General features: G+C 39.4%; 1 protein-coding gene across 1 annotated transcript in view; it reads left to right on the forward strand.

The window, feature by feature from the left end:
* Positions 1-16,666: 16,666 nt before the first annotated feature.
* Positions 16,667-16,839, forward strand: part of VRK1 (VRK serine/threonine kinase 1) — a 37,820-nt gene continuing 37,647 nt past the window's right edge. The window contains exon 1 of the mRNA XM_056346571.1: positions 16,667-16,816. The gene's annotated coding sequence lies outside the window, so the exon portion shown is untranslated. The remainder of the gene's footprint in view (positions 16,817-16,839) is intronic.

Raw genomic sequence — 16,839 nt, forward strand, 5'->3', positions numbered from 1 at the left:
TTGTGAAGTTAGTGCAAAATATTGTTGCTTGACATACATTTTATAAAGCCTTGCTGTTGCTTCCAGTGCATCAGGGATGAGCTAAATACTGGTATTAACATTGTTTACTTTTGCTAGCTGGTTTACTGGTTTGCTGGAACCAGGAATGTAATCTCTGGCTCTTCTTCTGTTGTTATTCTTTCCCCTCAAAATTTAGGAAGAGGAATGTTGTTACAGTTTCAAATTTATCGGTGAAAGCTGATGCATGTTGATGCTATGCAAAGAGGCTGATTTTATTTAGGCATTCAGAAATTGATATCTAATTAAATTTTGAAATGAAATGTTAAAACCAGTGGGTGACAGACTGCCTGTAGGCGTGTCCCCTGAGGTGCTCCCTGTTTTATTTGATAATGATCTTTCTTCTTTGCCCATGAAAAACCAAGCTCTACCCTCTACTGCTATAGCACCATTATTCAGTATTTAATTTGCTCACAATCTTTTAAAACAAAAAAACCCCACTCACACTATACTTAATTATTGGCTCATTTAAGTTCTCAGTGGCTGGACCTCTGCTTCTGAGTATAGATACTTATATTTTCCGATTTCAAATACTAAAGTATCATTTTGCAGTCACAAGACCAGCATTGACAAAAGGAGGTGATTGGGATAAATTAACATAACTCAAACTGTTATGACAAGAATTTGCAGGTGGTCACAGACTGAGATCTGATGTTAACCACTGTATGTAGAAAAGCATATATGTGTAAAGGGGTGTGTTAAGGGCAGATGTGCAACCTAAACACTGAATTTGAAACTGACTTTTTGGATTTTTTCATTGTTTTCTTTCTTTTTTCCCCACCACTCTTCCCTATTCAATCAACGTCAAAAGACCACTTCTGTATGACCTTAAATTATTAGAAATGTTCATTATCTTCAGCTCTTTGCAATAATCACTAAACAGATTTTTTTTTTTTTTTTGTAGTCACTAGCATCTCCTTTATATAAGGAAAGACACTGGAGAAATGCATTAACAAGTGCATGTAGTAGTTTTTTCTGCCTGTGCCACTGGATGGCTCAATGTGTCACAAAAGAAATCTCTGTTAGCAGTATAAGTTAAATTCAGTTTGTGAGGAAACTGTTCCTCAAGAAGGATCTGAACATATTTTGCTAAAGGTATGAAGATCAGAGTAGCCATGATGGTCATGTTATTGAGAGCTGTTAAGTTTTCTCTGGCTACAATTCTGTAACACCACTTGCAAAGCCTCCTGTAAAAGATGGTGGTAAACACTTTGTGGACAGCAGCAATGCCTTTGGACAGCCGAGTTTGCTTTATGCTACTACGGAATCAAGAACAGTAGGGAAACAATAACTTGGTCATTGCCAACTCAAAATTTGCCTGCTCATGGACATGTTAAGAAACAGTTACATGTTGTTGTGGCTGCTTCTTTACCATTGGCCTAAACAGACCAGGAGCAACGTAGGTGTACACTGGAGCATGTGTCTCTGCATGAAATTAAACGAGAAAGTAGGTAGATGCTTCAGCATAGTTCCCTGCTTAAATAAGCTCTAACCCTTTGCTGCTATTCAGTCTGCAATGATGATTCCAAAACTGATAGGGCTGTTGTCCGTACCCCATTTTTCTGTAGGAACTGTACTGTGACAACCAGACTACTTGCAGTCACGTACATAAGTTGGCAACCACTGGTTTCTTATCAGTCTTGATATAGGTCAATAGCTCAAATCCAGCTTATGATTAGAAAGGAAAACTATCCATGCTTCAGGTCCCTGACCTGTCCAGTCCTATGTGTTTTGGATAGTAACAATTACAGTAAAAAGACACCACACTTCAACGTCTCCTGTTCCACCCCGTGGTTCTTGAAAAACATGATGCAGCTTATTAATAATGCAACCCTTTACTTAGGATGTAGTTATGTGTACCAGCCTGGAATTTCTAATACTCACTGAATGATGATATACCAAATAATCTGTATTATAAATATCTTTTGGAGTTGCTCTGGTTTGTGCTAATTACCATGTTGGATTCTGAGTCATAAAGGTATTAAACCAGATAAAATAGACTGTATTTTGCCACAGAGGTGGCATAGTTCAGCATGACTGAGTCACTGCTCTGAAGAGAAGCGGCACTGAAATTTTATGCAGGGTATTGCAAGTCAAGCCTGAAGTGCATTGGCAGAGCTGCACAGCTGCAGGCAAAAAGCTGCTTTTCAGTACATACCTAATTTTACTTGTGCAATTCACTTTTTTCCAGATACACATCTTCATCATATAACCTAAACTACGTATTAGGTGCAAGCGTCCCAGGATGATTCATGCAGTGAAAAGGGAACAAGTAAAATTCTGAATCATTGCAAATGGTCAGTTTGGCAGGTGCCAAGTACAACATGTGTGGCCATGCTAAACAAACTTGGCTGGGAACTTGAAGCTGGCAAGTATCTTCTAGCTGCTGCCTTGTCTGCTTCAGTTTCCCTCTTTCCTCAGCTGGAAAATGCTTACTTACTATAGTGGAGACCTTTATGACAGATATGTCTTCTTTTTCCTCCTCCTCCTGCCTGTGCTTGCCCTTTTCTAACCAGTGCTGATTTGAAAAGGGTTTCCAGTTGGTTAGGTCTTCTCTCTGGTAACTCCAACTTGGTTCCCCTTGCCCTGTTCTGTCTGGACTCCCTGCCTTCTTTCTGCTTTACCTGTTTCCCAACAACTTTTGTGCCCAGAAACACCAGATGCAATTCTTTTCTCCCTGCCACCAGAACAAACCTCTCAGCTGCCCACTCCTACCTGCTGTCATCTCTCACTCATCTGTTAAATCCCCAGGCTTCCTTTATTCCTAGGCAAATGTCCCTTCTGGTTCTTTCTTGGAACATCTTCTATGGGTTTTGTGAATACTTCTGTCTGTGTATTTTTCACAATGTTTTTTCTTGGTGTTATTTCCTCTGTTGGTATACAGCAGGAAACAAGACTATTTTAAGGCTCCGACTATTGTGTTTATTAGTTTCTTGAAAGTTTTTTGCAGCTTATTATTGATGTGGGATAGAAATTCACAATGAATAAAAGGTGAATAAAACACTATTAGACCACATCTTTAATGATTCATATTCACTCCAGGCTCACAGTGCCTTGGTAAAAGTTACCACAAAAGGGCAGACTGAATTTTATTACGCTATGTTGTTAATTAAAAAAAAAAAATCACCTAAAAATGGTGTTTTGCAAGGAACTTTTCAGATGCTTTATAATAACCTGCATCCTTTACCTTATGCTTGGCATTCTACTGGGGGAAAAATAAGCCAATAACTTTGAGACCATGAGTTAAATATGTCATTCTACTAAGAAAATTCTCCATAAGTCCTTGCTGTCTTTTATGCTTTCCATCTTTTGAGGTTTTGGTAACTAAAGATTATTATACCTAATAAATTAGTATCTTGATAACTAATAAAACAAATCCAAGTATAGCCTACCTATTAGGTGAATTAATTGTTCACAACTTCTGGCTTGTTTGAAAGACCAGGTGCAAATGTTGTTTAGCATATCCCTGGGAAGGTACACACCTACATGTACATACTTCTTCCTTCCATGCACTTTTATCATTCTAAGATGATATAATGATTTACTATTTCCAACAGATGCTCTGGCAATCTAAAGATGTGACAAACAACACTTGCAGGAAAAGGTTATATATCTTATCTCACCAACTGTATGCAGAAATTATAAACTTCCATGCATCTGAATTCCCCTTTCGATTCTTTTTATAAGAGAAAATTTTCTTGCACTTCATTCTGAGCATTCCCAAATGTAGCCTTTCCCTCTTTCATATGACACATAAAGTGGTCACTAAATAATTGCATTTTGAGCTTAATCCAAACTACAGCACAAAGACATCAGTACTGAAGTGGTGCGAAGTGCATCTTTAGGTGGTTATATAGGATATATCTTCATATTAGGTTTTTAAAATTATTTATTTATGGAACAGGTATGTTTGTTTTTTTGAGGCCTAGGTTGTGTGTTCTGGTCTTACTATGCCATGGGGTCTTGATTAAGAGTTAGAGGCAATGTAGCATCTATGTTGAACAGGCGTTCAGTGATAGCTGACTACAGGGAGGGAGCTTTTCACCCCAGAACAAATGCTTGAATAACAGTCTGTACAAGCAGGAGAAAGAGATGGCATGTGCACTTTGGGCTGGTTCAGTGCTCTCTGCATGCAGAGTCAAGCAAACGGGACCAATGGTTTCATGCCTGAGCCAGGCAGACCCATCCCTCTGCTTAGAGGCCTGTCTCATGCACAAGCAATGTAAATCTAAGTAAACAGCCAACACTTAGGAAGCATTTTCAACCTTAAAGAAATAACTTAATAAAAAGGGAAAAACACCCGATCAAGCAATCTAATACTTTTAAAAGTAGTTGTACCCTCTCGAGTTTTCTGAACTAGAAATGTAGGCGAAGCAGGCTCTATTTTGGGGCTCTGTAAATAAGTTATTTATTAAAAATATGATATTACTTTAATGATCATTCTCAAAAGACTCTTTGAAAATGAAGGAAAAGCAAAGTTTATGTTGGACAAGGAGACGGGACACAATTCTGAGAAATATTCAAGAATAAGTTATATGAAGTTCACGAAACTGGAAGATTTACTCTTCTACCCATCTATTTTGGCCCCGCTCGCTTACTTTCATCACGAGAGATGGCATGCTTTATACCAGGGGTCCTCAAACTTTGTAACCAGGGGGCCGGCGCGCGGATGCAGTGGCAGGCAGCCATCTGCGGCTGCTTGGTTTCCCCCCCCCCAACCCCTGGCGGGGGGTGGGCAGGGGGAGTCTGTAAATACCGGGGGCCGGATTGAGGACCCTGGGGGGCCGTGTCCGGCCCGTGGGCCGTAGTTTGAGGCCACCTGCTTTATACTTACAGCCTTTCTAGCAGTCAATGTAGTATTGACTGTATTGCAGCCAGTGTAGCCAGTGTGGTGATGAGATACTGTAGTTTTTACAAGCTTTCATTAGGTTTGCTGTGAAATGCCATATTCTCATATTAGTCATCATCCCTGCTTTATATCTTAAAAGATGCGTTTCAAACTGTTTTAAAAGTACATTATTATTCAACTGTTCACCAAAATAGACCAATATATATTATAATATGTTTACAAGGTGGCAGTCTTACAATTCAACAATTGAAAATTTAGATTCCATCTGAGATAGCCACAAAATTGTTTCAAATGGCTGTGCTTACTTTTTGGAGCAAGTAGTTCTAAATGAAAAGGTTGATGGCTGCAATTTGATTATTAGCAAGTAAAAGAACTCCGATAGAAACATTGTAGTCAGTATGTTGATATTCCATGGAGAATGAAAAATGTTTAGTGGACAGTTTAGGATATTGTCAGTATACGGTGTCATAAAAACTGCTGAACATGCTTCTTTATTTATATCATTGAGGCAGGTTTAACACCATTTAAATATCTTCAAAGCCATGTCTTTACTGAAAAAATTAGCTGTTTCAACAATAGATGGTAAACACTTTCTCCCTGGCATGTTTCAATTGAATACAAGCTTTAGACAGCTGGGGAGGGACAAAGCTTGGCATCTCCTGTCAAAAAGCACCCAGTCTGCAGGGAATGCAGAACTCCTCATCTCAACCATGAGATAGGTAAGGTCATATTTCATATGTGTGGATGGAGCCAGGTTCAAGTGTGTGAAGGGAGAGAAGGAGGTGAAGGGATGGAAGGAAAAGGAAGAAAATTAACCTATTCCCCAAGAACAAACCGTAACACAGAGAGCCTATCAGATTCTAGACATCTTCTCTTAGCGCCCTGGTAAGTTCACTGCGACAGAGGACAAAGCTGATTAATCATGTTTTTTTTAGTTGCTACTACTACATTAATTAATTCAATGCTTTCAACAGATGTCTGCATGAAAATACGGCAACTCAACTAGAAAAAACAGATCTTATAAACAGAGGTCTTAGGAGCTGAGATAATACTGAAGTAAAACACTACTTCTCTGAATAACAGGGCCAGTGCCAACGATATGGAAAATAAGCAAATGAGACCCTGAGGACAGAATGAAGATGGAGAGGAGCACAGCTACAGTGTGTCTCCTCAAGTCAAGGGTGGAAAAGTGTTGGGATTGTGTGTGAAGCTAGATGTGTGTTCTTGCAACTTCTTAAAAGCCTTGCATATTTCTCCAGTGAAAAATGTGTTTGCGGTTTTCCTTACCCACCATTGCAAAGGAAGAAATGAATTATTAATTTACTATCGGACAAAAGATTGTCTTAAGTTATCCAAGCCCATTTAGATCAAGTTATTCTACTGGAATACCTGCCTACAAATATCCAAACAAGTGGCTTTTAAAGCAAAGAGCACTGGTCACATAAAAGATGCCTGAATCAACAATATTGCACGCTGAAAATGCAGCACTGTCAGTGGTATTGTAAACATCCTCCATCTTCACCTGCCTCCTCGTAGCAAGGAGGACACTCTCCTGCCTCTCGTCCATTCATCCTGAGCCTGCGCTGCTGCCAGCATGTGTGACAACTATTGCCAATTATGACAGTTGTTTTTGCGAAGGGGGACATCTGTCTACATAAAATCAGGCTGGGGTCTGAAAACTTGTTCACAGAGGCCATGAAATAGTCATCAGATGGTAAAAATTACCTTCTTGGTTAAAAGATAAACTACTGTCCCAAAACTGAGACAGACTGTATCTGACTAATACCTGAGCCAGGCTGACGTTTGTATGATATGTGTTCTGGGGAATCCTTGTAATTGCTGACAGATGGGTCTTCATCTAAAAAACCTTCCACTGCTACATGCATCTCCTAAGTTTTGAAGTGTTAACATAAAAAATATGGTCCCCACTATATACTAAAAATCTGGAACATTAAATTTTTGAAAAATATATCGATATGTACTATGGATGTCTTATCTTGAGCTGTTTGCAAATGCTAATCAAACGGCCCACTAGTTTTGTGGCTTTCCATAGATGGGATTGTCTCAGAGGAGTTTCAACATGAGCCCAGCTCTTTTCTTGGCATCTCATTTCTCCACTCATTGTCTTCTATATCTTTTGCTGTAAGCCTAAAAGCATAAAGATCCTCCATACAGTTGGTTCTAATTAAGTAAATTAAAGCTATAGATTTTTAAACAAAAATAAAAATGACATGAACAACAGTTAAGCATTTAAAGCACAAGAATGAATATATCCGTAAATGGGCAGGCAGTTACATTAACTCTTGACTTTCTACCTGATGCAACATATTTGCAGGGTAAATGCATTAGCAGTTCAGTGTTTCTTTAATTTTTGCACAGAAGCATCAATTTTTTTTTGTCAGATCACATTTTGTAACACAATATCAATCTTGCCATATCCATGTTCTAGACAGGCTGTAGGGATTCTGCTGTAATTATGTCAAAAAATGAAATATTTCAAAATCTGATTGACAGCTTGATTACAATAATGCATGTGATTAAATTCAGGTTGTGCTGGTGTAACGAAGGAGGGAATGTCAGTGGTAATTAACTGTATTTTTGTTAAATTTTGTTGAGCATTTCTTCCTCTTAGGTTGAAGTATATCGAAACCAATGAGACACCTAGTGGTAGCATTTTTTCAGAACTTCTTAGTGCCATTTGGGACTTGGAGAAAACCAGTTCTTATGCAAATCATATATTTTGTTACATGTCATGTAAATTTTATGTAGATTAGCATGGTCATGAGCGGCAAAACTATGCAGTACAGCAGCATGACAGGAAGGATTCCATGCTATGCTCACGTACAGAAGAGCAGCAGTAAGTACTTTTTCTTCTCCAGACAGCTAGTTCTGGATAATAAAGCTTGCCAGAAGACAGAAAATTGTGGATTATAATGAAATGCAGTGGTTTATTTTCAATTTTCTTTGTATGATATCTCCTTCTGAGGAAACAGTCAATGACTTCTGCCCCTTCTACTTCCTCAAAGAAAGTTTGTATGAGACAATTAATCCACCGAATACCTATTTATATGAATATGGATTAACTTTTGATATGAAAAAGGATGCAATGTGCACTGATTTTCATTAGATTTTTTCTTCTCTGAACAGTAAGCTCCATGGAAAAAAAATGCTATATCCAATCTTATAAAAGTTTTTAGGTATTTTAGAGTGTTGTTTGAAAATAAAAGAAAAATGTTACCTAGATGATAAATATTTAGTGCTCTCTCTCTCTCTGTATTTCTACTTCTCCTCCAAGCATTAGTTAAACTGCAGGATAAAAGCAGAGGTGGGAAACTGTTAATTCTTAGATTCAAATAATTGAAGGTGCTTTGCCACACAGTATAATAGACTCAAAACTGTGATCCTTCACTGATCTGCCGATATCTGCTAACCTTGATATTTTGCCTGCCCATCTCTTCTACAAGTTTCACTGTCCTCTCAAATGTTTCCCTTACAACTGGAACATCCATTCCAGGCCAATACTCTTCTCTCAATCCAAATTATACTCGCTCTTAAAAGCCTGTAACTGCTGACTTGTCAGAAATCAGGTTACCTATATTCATTCTATTTTTGGGAGTGAAGGGACAGGGTAGAATAACTAACAGAAAGCTTTGGAATTTATCTGGTATTCACTGACTGTATTCTCTTTGAACAAATGTTATGTTTTCCTCTGACTCTGGAAAACACTCAGTAAACTGCTTCCTAGCAAGATATAGACAGTAAAAATACGTAAATAAAATGCACTGTAATATAATAAAGTGAAATATAAATACATAAAGCTGGCATCCTTATTTATTTTCCGTGAAAGAAAGTTCTGAAGAGATTGTTAGAGAATGTAACAAATACATGGTGGTTCTTTATTTTTCCCACTACACAAACACATTTTCAAAACCCAGGGGGAAAGATGCTATTTTTGCTATTTTGAAGCAACAGAGTTAATGCTGCAGTATTTAAAATCCACTGTAGAAAACCTGCAACAGCCCAGTGACCTTGGAAGTCATGGTGATGTCTCTAAACAACAGGAAATATGGAACTGTAGATGGGGAGTAAACTACACAAAGTTTTGCATCTGGCTGTTTGCATCAAAAGAAGGTTTAAAAATATATAACCTCATTCTTCCTTGCACTTTGCTAGAACCTAATCACCTTAAGAAATCATTATTTGATCAGTAGGTCTATTGCTAATAGTAAGCTCATCTCATCCAAGAGATCTGAACTACAGAGGATAGTAAATAATAAGTTTATAGAATTCTGGTTTGTTATTGAAATAGCGTATAGTGAGAACTCCACTACTGTTTAGCAGAAAAGTATTTGGAGGTATGCTAATGACCACAAGAAATTTTCAAACCTTCATAATGTGCTTTAATCATCAGCTGGAGATCAAAAGCCACCATGTGATTTTATACAGCATGGGCAGCTTCCAGAACTGCCTTACATGGAAAAGATCAATGGTAAAATTGGTAGATACAGCAAAGCTTTGCAATAAAGGCATTTTATGTATCTTGTTCAAAGTATTTAAGTGCCTTTTAGATCACTGATTGAACCATAGACATTATAAAGTGGAACCTTTTAATACCAAAATAAATTTGCAGAATAAAATTCCAGTATAGGAAAAAGCATTGCACTGCAACAGGACAGATAATAATTCTTTCACATGTAATGGGATATATGAAATGTTTGATGATAAACAGAAGTTCTTTGTATAATTATAGTTAGACTTCATGTACTGTTGTTTGTGTGCATGCAAATGTATCTGCAGCGTAGGATATACAGTGTTCCCCAGATAAAATGCATGCGTACCTATAAATACAGCTTCTAAGATCGGTGAAAACACTTCATATTCAAGACAGTCCAGTTATTTATTTTTAAGTAGAAAAAACTGCCCATGCATATGAGTTTGGACCTTGACCAAAGAAAACATACAAACCATTTAGAAACTCATGAAAGTCCTTTAATTTGGATTAATTTAATGCACTTCAAACAAACTCTAGTCTTAGAAGCTTCAAGTTATTTAAAACTATTCCCTTTCACAGCTTCAAATCACGTCTGTTAGCATCACAAAACTTCCAGAAAAAGTGAAACTTCTAACAGATCTGACTGTAGCTTTTCTTCTGGAGCATTTTCATTAATTCTTCTAATACTCCATCCCCTTTCCATTAAATTATTGGGTACTCTGTAGAGTCTGGATCTCTTATTCCCCATATTCCATTCCTTCATTTAACTATTTAACTGCTTAACTTGGGGAGTGAATACAGAGGATATTTGCAAAGAACTGCAAGATTTATAAAGACCTTTCCTGCCTCTGCATATTAATTTTGAATTTAGTATGTTCTGAATAGTACAATTAATAATGTTTTTTTAATTCATAATACAGAATCAGGATTCAAGAAATCCAGGCCTTACTTTGACATGTATTACAAATTTCCTTTGCCACTTCAAGCTAAACAAACTTCACTCAGCATCTCTGTGACTGCTTCTTCATTTGTAGTAAGGGGTAAATATTTATTTGCTGAAGGGACTCTTTATCAAGTTCTGTAAGAACTTGATCCTATCATGAAACAGTGTTGTACTTTCCTTTAGTGAAGAAAACTTAGGTGACAGCCTTATCTTGTGTAATTTTTTAGATAGATATGTAAGAACTCTATTATATAAATAAATAGTCTCATCAAATAGATTGAATATTCAAAATAATAGTTGATTCTCTCTGGTTTCTTATTCTCTGCGTTCTGAAGGAACTAATAAACAAAAAAATTAAATTCCTACCTCAAAACACCAAAATGAGTCTAACTTGTAAAGACACGTGGAAAGATCTTAAACACGGGGCAAAACCAATTTTGTTCCTAGCTATCTTCCAACAAGCACTAGGACATAATAGGATATTTTACTGCTCTCCTAAAATACACACAAGCTCTGAGGTTACTGGGCAGACCATCTTAAATACTCTCAGAATGTATATTAATGGATGAACAAAGACAACTCTGGAGTGCCATATTGCTATTCTTAGATAATAGTGATTACCCTTTTAAAGTTTAATAAAAGTGGAGTAGAGGATAAACCCCACAGGCTTCACTTAATTTATACACATCTTTCCACTGTGGAAGATGGCATGAAATGTGAATGAGAGAAAAAAAAGAAAGTTTGCAGTTACCTCATTTTTCCCCCAGTGTTGTTATAGTCACACTGCAGGCTAAGACATGGATATGATGGGGAGCATAATCATTTCTACACCACAGTAGGTACACTGTGGATGGACAGTAACACAAGGCTACTGAGTCAAGAACTGCTTCTTGGAACGTGATCATATCACTGTTCCTTCTCAAACTGTTAATGAACTCTGACCAGCAGGTTTTTAGCAAATCTCTTTTCGTCTAGCACTTTACAAGGACTGTAATTTGAAGCCAATACCGTGGAAATTTTTAGGACCAGTAATCTCTAACCTTTACTCCTGCCTGTGGTCCTCACACCCTAGTTAGGACAGCCGAGTGCAGTGCCTATGTACTCCTTTATCAAGTATCTCTGGTGGCACAGTCTACCCATTAATTCTGGAATTGTCTGCTGAATTATTTTTTTTTTATTTTTCCTTTTTAAAATCTTTGTGTGCAGTATGGCAAGGTGTTTGTGAAATGTGTAATAATTTTCTTATTTTGCAAAGTAGAAAAATATAAAAGACTGCAGGAAGGGAATGCATGCTCGAGTTCTGAACCATTTCATTCTGTAATTTTTGGAAGAGTGGAAATGTGAAGAACATAATGTAAAAATACCACTGTATCACTTAATAACTTTTTAAATCCAAAGGTAATTTCATGTTTTTATAAAGAGATAAGCAGCAATCTTGTGAGGTTTCATTTTCTATAATTTCCAAGAACAAAACTCAAGGGATATGTTGTATTACTTTCACATTTCTAGATTGTTGCTTGTTTACTTGCATCTGTATGTGGAAAAGCATGCATGCATCTTTTGCTCCAATATTCCTTTCTGATATCTTGCAGAAGTTTAGACCATGAATCACAGCCTGGAAAACCTACACTAAAGCGGAAATGAGCCTAACTGAAGCATAACACTGTCTCACTACTACCTGCCGACATTTGGCATTCTCTTGATATTTTTACTGGAACCCTCACATTCATGCATTCTGGTGTTGCATTCTACCCAGCCTTGTGAGAAAGCACTGAACCCACTCAAGAGATTTGGGCTACTTTTCTGACCTTGCCTAATAATCCCTGAAGACCTTGAACAAATATTTTACTCAACCTATGCCTCAGCTTTCTTAGTGTAGAATGAAAGAGGGGCTAAATCACTTGGAACATTTCACTTTTTTCTCTATTTTTTTGTTTGTTTGTTTGTTTGTTTTTGTGAGGTCGGAGGATTTGGATGTTTTTGTACTATTTTAAGTCTTTTGAGGAACATTCTTAATATTCTCTTAGTAATGAGGATGTAACTTGCATGTCTTCTGGAATTCATAAGTACACATAGCTCTCCCAAACAAATAGCCGTTTCTGCAATGGCTATTCTCCATTTACTCTGGAGATTCAGCAGCCCTCTGAAAACTTTCACATTTAATCTAGGTAATTTTATAAGGTGCTGATTTAGAATAATTTATCCTGTAGTTTGATTGCTACCTCTTCAGATGTTCTTGTCAAGCCACATTCAAAATGTGATTCTTTTTAACCCGTTGCTAAATTAAAGGAATCTGACTGTTTATATACTATAGTTCATTATATACTGCATATTTGCTATTATTTAAAAGTAGCATTTGAACTCTTCTTACAGCTGTTTCTGTAGTGCATACATAGATTTGATTGCCCATGCCATTTAGGAAAAGAGATCTTTTAAGGAAAAGATACAAAGTCCTCTCTTTGGAGAAGAATCAAATATAACTATCAAATCTAAAATAATTCTTAAAGCATATTTGAAAGTTGTAGTCAACACATTCCAGGAATGTTCTTACTACGCATTAAAGTGAAGGATGATAGTAAGAAACTCACTCTATGCTTTTGTTTGTTCCCCTGTACTTGGCACGGGTGAGGCTGCACCTCAAACACTGTATCCAGTTTGGGCCCCTCACTACAAGAGGGATGCAGAGGTGCTGCAGCGTGGCCAGGGAAGGGCAATGAAGATGGTGAAGGGTCTGGAGCACAAGTCTTATGAGGAGGGAGGCTGAGGGAACTGGGGTTGTTTAGCCTGAGGAAGAGAAGGCTCAGGGGAGACCTTATCGCTCTCTACAACTACCTGGAAGGAGGTCATAGCATCATGGGTGTTGGTTTTTTTCCCCAAGTAACTAGTGATAGCAGCCCTGGCTAACCGGTGACATCCCAGAAAACCAGAAATTAGGAAACATGATGCCCATCTACAAGAAGGGCCAGAAGGACAACCTGGGGAACTACAGGCCTGTCAGCCTGACCTCAGTGCCAGGGAAGGTTATAGAGCAGATCAGCCTGAGTGCCATCGCATGGCCTGTACAGGACAACCAGGTGATCAGGCCCAGTCACTATGGGTTTATGAAAGGCAGGTCCTGCTTGACGAACCTGATCTTCTTTGATGACATCATGACCTGCTTAGTGGATGAGGGAAAGGCTGTGGATGTTGTCTACCTGGACCTTAGCAAAGCCTTTGATGCTGTTTCCCACAGCATTCTTCTGGAGAAAGAGGCTGCTCAAGGCTTGGACAGGTCTACTCTTCAGTGGGTAAAAAAACTGGCTGGACAGCTGAGCCCGAAGAGATGTGGTGAATGGAGTTAAACCCAGTTGGCAGCCACTCACAAGTGGTGTTCCCCTGGGCTCAGTACCGGGGCCAGTCCTGTTCAATATCTTTATCAATGATCTGGATGTAGGGGATCTTGTGCACCCTCAGGAAGTTTACAGATGACACCAAGCTGGGCAGGAGTGTTGATCTGCTGGAGGGTAGGAAGGCTCTGCAAGGGGATCTGGACAGGCTGGACCCATGGGCCAAGGCCAGCTGTGTGAAGTTCAACAAGGCTCAGTGCCGGGTCCTGTATGTGGGCCACAACAGCTCCACACAGCGCTACAGGCTGGGGCAGAGCGGCTGGAGAGCTGCCTGGTGGAAAGGGACCTGGGGGTGCTGGTTGACAGCCGGCTGAACATGAGCCAGCAGTGTGCCCAGGTGGCCAAGGCAGCCAACAGCATCCTGGCTTGTATCCGAAACAGTGTGGCCAGCAGGACCAGGGCAGTGATCGTCCCCCTGTGCTCAGCACTGGTGAGGCCGCACCTCGAGTCCTGTGTCCAGTTTGGGCCCCTCACTACAAGAGGGATGCAGAGGTGCTGCAGCGTGGCCAGGGAAGGGCAATGAAGATGGTGAAGGGTCTGGAGCACAAGTCTTATGAGGAGGGAGGTTGAGGGAACTGGGGTTGTTTAGCCTGAGGAAGAGGAGGCTCAGGGGAGACCTTATCGCTCTCTACAACTACCTGGAAGGAGGTTGCAGCGACGTGGGTGTTGGTCTCTTTTCCCAAGTAACAAGTGATAGGACAAGAGGAAATGGCCTCAAGATGTGCCAGGGCAGGTTTAGATTGAATATTAGGAAAAATTCCTTCACTGAAAGGGTGTTCAAGCACTGGAGCAGGCTGTCCAGGGAAGTGGTTGAGTCACCATTCCCGTAGGTATTTAAAAGAAATGTAGATGTGGCACTTAGGGGCATGGTTTAGTGGTGGACTTGGCAGTGCTAGGTTAAGGGTTGGACTTGGTGATCTTAAAGGTCTTTTCCAATCTAAATGATTCTATAATTGTTTGGTCAATATTTGCCTTTCTGATATCTAGTCGAACAATTGACAGTATATGGGGAACATCTGAGAAAAATTGTATTCACTTCAGGTTTGGTTAATACTTGAAGGATTTCTAGCTGTAGCAATATTAACACAAATGTATCCAGATTGGCTAAATAAAACCCTATCCCTTTAGTGTATAGAAACATAATATATGAAAGTCCTTGCGCTGATAGTTTATTGGCAGAATCTTATGATTTTTTTAATAGAGCCAGGATTAGTATATTGAAACTGTACTTTTTGATTTAAACTGAACTGGTTATTCTGGCTCAAAAGAGAAAAATCTGAGGCAGAATGAGGTCCAGGTTTCTCTCTTCATATAAGAAAGATAATACATTTTGGCCAAATTTTTACATGGGATAGAAGAATTTATTTTAGATCTCCATAGCTTCATTGTTAAGACTCTGTCCAGAATGACATCTTGAAGGTCAACTTTTCACTGAAGTTTGAATAATATTTTTTTTTAAACTAAGTACTAGATTCTAGTAAATTAAAATGGGATTAATGTGTAGAAATTAAATTTCTCATTTTCTCTATTGGCATCTTAAAATGGTTTCACAATCCCAGTAATCTGATATTAAAGACGATGGTACTTCAAATGAAATGGTATTATGTGTGATAGCCTCATCCATTTCTTTCAAACAACCTTTTGGTCTTTCCTATAAGTGGCAATACTCTAGAACATTCAGAATAGTTCAGATTCCTGAACATCTGCAGGAGTACCTAGGATTTCTAGCATATATTTCTGTTATTCCTAATGTAGCCCAGGTTTTCATGGAAATCTTTATGAATACTGTCATTGTGAACATACTATGGAAAGATAGTTCTTTGGTTTAAGCTGTTTAATACCTCTAAACCTGCAGCGTGTGAAGATGGTGGCCATGAAAACATAATGCTTTTCTTAAGGGTTTAAAATTCCCATGAATTTAACAAAACAAAACCATTGTCCTTTTATTTTCCTGCCTCATCCCATAAATCCCCTGTTTTGGCCTGCCTTTAATTTTCCAGGCCTGTCTCCTATGTCACCGCTTGGCAGAAGCAAATGTGGGTGTGCCCATACTTGTACCCAACAATAAAAGAAAGAGGTGTCAATGGAGCACTTAGGGAAATGGTTTAGTGGTGGACTTGGCAGTGTTAGGTTTATAGCTGGACCCAATGATTTTAAAGGTCTTTTCCAATCTAAATTATTCCGTGATTCTTTGATTCTATGTAGTGATACCAGATGATTGGATCAGACCTGCTAGATGAACCAACACCATGTGATTTGACTTGAAGAAAAGGAGAGGAAAGAGAATCAGAGCAGTCAGAATCCATGCTGACCCTACAAAGGCATGGGCTTTTTTCCATAAAGTTTTGTAATAATTAATTTTGCAGAATGTTCTTGTGTACTCTGAACAACCTAAGTATTAGAGATCCCATTAAAAAAAAAATAAATCAGTCAGGACTAATTAAACGCAGACTTTGCCAAAGGGCAGATAAAAAGCTTCTTTGGAGCAGGGAAAACTCCATCAGTAGATAGGTAAAATCAGTAGTAGGGTAAATCAGAAAAGGTCTGACAGTTAAGTATGAAAGTAGGTAAAGTCAGGACGTATGTAATGGTATGTAATGAAGTAACGCACAGCTGCAGGCTCTGGTGCTGCGGTGGCTGGAGGGGTCAGTTTTTGCCTAGGCATCTGTTGCACAAGATGGATCTTGCCTCCTGGAAACCTGTGTCTTGCCCTGTTTCCTGAACAGGGGTTATCACCACACGGCATCAGCCTGACACTGGCATTACTAAACTTATTTCAGCTTCAAACGCTGAGATTCCTCACAGCTCCCCGGCGAAACACCTCAGCTTTTGGCGCGCTTTGGCGCGGTGCCTGCTGGGAAGTGTAGCCCGTTCCCGCCGCCGGCCCCCGCGCAGCTCACGGACTGCACTTCCCAGCAGGCACCGCGCCCGAGGCGGGGCGAGGGCGGGCGGCCGTGGCGTGGCAGCCCAACGGGCGCGGGCGGTGTTGCCAGGTGGGCGCCGGGGCGGGCGGGCGCTCAGGGCCCCTCGCAGTGCGGGAATTTCGGACAGGGCGGAGGGAGCGGCGGCCGGGCCTGGGCACGGAGGAGGTATTTGAAGCAGGCTTCTGCTT

This window comes from Falco biarmicus, chromosome 7 (genome assembly GCF_023638135.1).
Source record: "Falco biarmicus isolate bFalBia1 chromosome 7, bFalBia1.pri, whole genome shotgun sequence".
NCBI lineage: Eukaryota > Metazoa > Chordata > Aves > Falconiformes > Falconidae > Falco > Falco biarmicus.